Raw genomic sequence first — 5585 nt, 5'->3', positions numbered from 1 at the left:
TGTGTGTGTGTGTGTGTGTGTGTGTGTACACGTGTCTGTGTCGCTGTGTGTGTGTGTGTGTGTGTGTGTGCAGGTTGAGGTCAAGATGCCTTCCTCTATTACTTTCCACCTTACTTTTTGAGACAGGGTCTCTCACTGCACCTGGAGCTCATCCGTTCAGCTAGGTTGGATGGTTAGTGAACCCTAGGAGCTCCCTCCTGCACCCCTGTTTCCTTTCTTCTACACTGGGGTTGTCTGTGAATGTACGTGGCTATGTCTAGGTGTTCACATGGCTGCGGGGGGGTCTGAGTTCAGGCCCTTCTTCCTCCCCAACAAGCACTTTACCTTCAGAGCCATCTGCCAGCCCTAGATCTTTTCTCTCTCCTTTGTAAATGTTCATTTTCCTGATTATAACAGTGATATAGCCAATGATTTTTCAAGCACATATTCAGAAAAGTTCAATGATGCTATTTTTTTCTATTTCTACATTTGTGATCTTAGCCAAAAAGCTAAGAGATGTTTTTCATTTGTTTGTTTTTTGTTTTGTTTTTGCTTTTTTGAGAGAGGTTTTCTCTGTAGCTTTGGTGCCTATCCTGGCACTAGCTCTTGTAGACTAGGCTGGCCTCGAACTCACAAAGATCTGCCTGACTCTGCCTCCTGAGTGCTGGGATTAAAGGTGTGTGTGACATGCACTCAGCTGTTTTGTTTTTATTTCATTATGTTTCCCTTTAAGACTTGAGTGAAACCCAAGAAGGAATTTTGTTACATCAGAATGTCAGCGCAGAGGAAAGGAGTCCACATTCACTGTAACAAATTCAACCTGAAAATTAACCTTTTCAAAGGAGATCCATTTAACTTGCAATGCACTCCTTTTAGTTTCTTTATTTTTTTTCCTAGAGGGGACAAAAGACCCTCAATGTACAAATTAGAGGGAAGCATGAAAGGATTATATTGGAGAAAATGTTTTTGGATAGTCAATGGGATAGGGTCTTCAGGATGAGCTGTCTTCAGCTACATGCCTTTCAGCCTCAATGACTTGTTGACGTCTTGTGGTCGGACTGGAAGGTCCATGGTCTAAAGCAGTGCTTCTTAAACGTGGTGGCACATCGATGTGTCATTGTGGACGTGCATGGGAAATGGAAGTAGGTGAAAGTGCTGTGCTATTTTTTCGGATTTAAAGTGCCAGGTGGACTGAAGGATAACATAACTATAATGGCATTCTCATGAACTTTGATCTTCTGTGCTTCCGCAGCATAGACCAGTCTGCTGTCAGCACTGGGGCTCTGAGGCCTTTAAAATTCATCCATTACAACCTCGAAGTTTAGCAAAACTCATGTAAAGTAGGAACCCAGATGCACACAGCAGTTATGACAGCATGAAAGCATCGCAGGCAGATCACACACATGGTGCAGGTAGAGGCTATGTTGATACTTACCCCCAAGTTCTGTTTTACAGAATTGCCACGGTGTCTACTTTTTATTGCGTGGTTTGATACCATGTGTTTCACACGAGAACTCATGACCTAATCCCCACTGACTGACTTTTTAGACACTTTGGAATTGACCAAGGTTATTGCACTGTCATGTCTCATAGACTCGCCCTTTGAATGCAGCAGCATAGGAAGGCCCTGGACTCCAGTGTGAGGAGCCCAGAGTTCTGCTTTGGGCTGTGATATCAACCCTGCTCTGTTATTCCCCATCCTCTTTCCCTGTGTGTTTTCAGTGCACGGTAAGACAGCTTAGCTTGTGTTTCTTTAGCGGTAAAAGAGCAATTTGGTGATTTCAGTTCAACTGGTTTTTATCAAGATCTGTGAGGATGCCATCTCTCAGTGAATCTGAGCTTTAAAGACTCCATTTGGAAGAATCTTTGGTGTTAAGTTCTCTTGCTGTCTTGGTATGCAGCCAGAACCATACCCTCTTCTATAAAGTCCTTCTTTCCCTGGGTTTCTGGTTCTGTAATCACCTAGGCTAGCTCACTGGCTACCACAGCATTGTGGGTCCCTGCCAACTCTTTCCTCACTGTGCTCCAGGTCACAGGAACATGAGCACCTTTCTTTCAGCCTTGCTCAGTGGTGTGCTTTCCGAGGACGGAATTTTTTTAATCATATATAGAATTTAATTAGCTGTATAAAGTTAGCACTCAGTATCAATTGTTGATAAATGTTACTGCCAGATATTATAAATTATTGCATAGGTGCTTTACATTAAACTGCTTTTATTTTAGACTGTTTTGTTAGTTTTCTTTTAAAATTAGTTGTGCAAAGTAATACGGTTTTTTTTGTTTGTTTTTTGTTTTGTTTTAGATTTTTACACGTGTTCTACAGTGGCCTCCTCCCAGCCCTTAGTTCCAGTCCCTCTCCTCCACAGCCAGCTAGTCCCCTTTGGCTTTTCTCTCACAGCTAGTCTGTTGCCCTCTGGATGGATTTGGTTTTGTTTTGTTTTTGATCTGTTTGTTTTTGTTTTGTGGGGTTTTGTTTGTTTGTTTTGCTTTTGTAGTTCAAGACAGGATTTCTCTGTGTAGCCCTGTCTGTCCTGGAACTCGAATGTGTAGCCCTGTCTGTCCTGGAACTCGAATGTGTAGACCAGGCTGGCCTTGACCAGCCTGCGGCTGCCTTCAGCACACCTGGATTAAAGGCACCATTACCACTAGGCTGCTTCCTCTTTTTCATGCCTTTTCCTCTGCCCCAATTTTCTCTCCCTTAACAACTCTTATTTTCCTTTCATGGTTTTGTGGTCTGTGCCCTTACATGTATACATATATGAAATTTTAAATCTTTGTTCCATCTTTGAAAGAAAACATGCAGTATTTTCTGAATCTGGGAGACTTTGTGTAAAACTTTTGGGATTGGGAAAATGTGGTAAGATTGCTTGCTGTGCAAGCACAAGGTCTCTGAATTTCAATCCCAGAAACCACATAAAAAAGTACGTGAAGCCGTCAGTGCCTGTATCTCCAGAGCTGTGGGAGGGCTGGATCGGAAGATATCGGAAGGTATGGAGGATTGCTGCAGCCGTGCCCGGTTCAGTGAGAGACTCTATCTTAAAGGAACAGGGCGCAGAGTAATAAATAGTTGGGACGTCTACATCCTCTCCTAACTTCTATATGCATGCAGATGGGTTTACATACCTCACATACAAGCACTTGTGTGCTTTTAATAAGAATGTCCCTAATAGGGTCAAATATTTGAATGCTTGGTTCCTAGTTGGTGAACTGCTTAGGGGGGATCAGGAGGTACAGCCTTGTAGGAGGTGGTGTGTTAGTAGGGTGGGCTTTGAGGTTTCAAAAGCCCAGGCCAGACCTAGTCTCTCCACCCCCCACATCCCCCCCCCCCACTTCCTTGTGCTTGTGGATCAGGATGTAACTTTGAGCTGTTGCTCCAGCACTATGTCTGCCTGCCTGGTGCCATGCTCCCTACCATGGTGGACTAACCTGAAACTATAAGCAAGGCCCCAGTTAAATGCCTTCTTCTGTGAGTTGCCATGGTCATGGTGTCTCTTCAGAGCAAGGTGTAGCTGGCAAAAGTTCTCTCCCACTCTGAAGCCCCTCTCTTCATTCTGCTTTTAGTTTTCCTTGCTGTGCAGTGGCTCCTAAAAGCCGGCAGTTTTAGGAGTTCTCAGAAAGTTTTACTTATACCTATTAGTTTCCAATTTTCCTCCAGGGGCTAAAACATTTCAGATTTTATGTTAATATTTTTGATGCATTTGACGTTGATTTTTGTGTGGGGTGAAAGAAATGGGTTTAATTTTATTTGTGAATGTGGAAATCCATTTTTCTCAGCACCATTTGTTGAAGAGGTTATCTTATTTCCACTATATGTTTTATACTTGTCAAATATAAGGTGGTTACAGCTATCTGGATTTATTTTGGGTCTCTATTCTACTTTACTTCTCTATGTTTGTTTTTGTATCAATACTTACTATTTTTATCACAATGGCTCTGTAGAATAATTTGAGGTTAGGTATTGTAATATATTCCTTCAGAATTGTTCTTTTTGCTTCAGCTATTCAGAGTCTTTTGTGGTTCCATATTAAGGTTAGAATTGATTTTTTTATAGTTTTGCAGAGAATGCCATTAGAATTTTGAGGGGACTCTGTAGGTTGTTTTTGGTAGTACAGCCATTTTCACAATATTAATTATGCTAATCCATGCTCATGAGTGGGCTATTTTCTATTTTCTTCAATTTCCTTCTTGATTATTTTAAAGTTTTCATTGTAGTATAGAAGTCTTTGACCTCTTCAATCTGATTTACTTCCAGATATTTTTAAAAGTTATTATGAAGGTGAGATTTTTTTTCCTGCTTTCTTTCTTGGATAGTTTGTTATTGATACATAGACAATTGGCTGGTTTTGTCTATGCTGATTTTCTATCCTGTCACTATGTTGAAAGTGTCAGATGTAAAGGTTTTGTAGTAGAATCCATAAGGCTCGTGTCATCCAAAAATGAGAGAATTTCACCTCTTCCCTTTTAATATAGATGCCTTTTATCACTTTCTCTGGCCCTACTGCTCTAGTTAAGACTTTGAACATGGTTTTGAATAAGAGGAAAGAAAGTGGTCACTCTTGTCTCATGGTGTGATTTTGTTTTAAGTTTTTTTCTCATTTAGTTTGTTGACTGTGGCCTTGCCATATACGGCAGTTATTATATAAGATTTAGTTTCTTCAGGAAACTAAATTTTAAATCATGAATGTATATTGAACATTGTCTAATTCCTTTTCTGCATCTATTGAGATGGTCATATTATTTGTGTCTTTACGACTACTTATAAAGTATATTGCATTTTATAATATACTTATAAAGTATATTACCGATTTGTATATGTTGAATCAACCTTGCACCTTTGGAATGAATCCAGCTTGATTGTGATGTGCAAACTACTACATTCTCGCATTAGGATTGTCAGAATATTGAGAAATTTTTCATTTATGTTCATCAAGAAGGATGATCTACAGTTTTCTTTCTTTGCGGTACCCTCATCTGGTTTTGATATCAGAGGAGACTGGCATTGGGCAGTTCAGTAATGTTCTTTCCCCTGTTATTTTGTGGAATGGGCTGATGAATGTGGGTGTTAGGTCTTCCTTAAAAGTTTCATATAATTTGGCCATGAGTCTACCCAGTCCTGGACTTTTCTTTGTGGGAGACTTTTGAGTTTTGTTTCAGTTTCATTACTTACTATATGTTTAACTTGTCTACATCTTCTTGACTTAATTACCTGTGTTTAGGAGTTTGCACTAAGTTATTTTAAAGCTTTATTTTTGTGTGTGTGTGTGTGCACACACATTGGGTGACACCACTCTGGGGACATGTGAACAATTGCTCACCTCAGATAGGAAACCAGCAGCTCACCAAAAGTAGGGGCATCACCAAAACTTGGCAAACCTATTAATTTGGTTTGGGTTACTTACAAGAGCAGGAATGACTTGTAACAGATACACCACAAAGCTTGCCCCAGCCTTTGTGACAGCTCTCCTGAGAGCCAGAAACCTGACAATGCACTAGCTTAAGGCAGCTGGGCAGGTGGGAGAGCATGTCTTTCAAGTGCCTCAGGGGTTCTGAGCTTCTTCTAGGTAGTATGGCTGGTCTAAAAGTCTTGAGTCTCTCTCTCTCTCTCT

At 40.7% G+C, this 5585-nt stretch overlaps 1 protein-coding gene across 2 annotated transcripts in view; it reads left to right on the top strand.

Moving 5' to 3' along the window:
- Nucleotides 1–5585, top strand: part of Adat2 (adenosine deaminase, tRNA specific 2) — an 18767-nt gene that overhangs the window by 4705 nt on the left and 8477 nt on the right. The gene's annotated exons all lie outside the window — the stretch shown is intronic.

Source organism: Microtus ochrogaster, linkage group LG4, assembly GCF_000317375.1.
Source record: "Microtus ochrogaster isolate Prairie Vole_2 linkage group LG4, MicOch1.0, whole genome shotgun sequence".
NCBI classification, from domain to species: domain Eukaryota; kingdom Metazoa; phylum Chordata; class Mammalia; order Rodentia; family Cricetidae; genus Microtus; species Microtus ochrogaster.
This window is presented reverse-complemented; position numbering and strand designations above follow the sequence as displayed.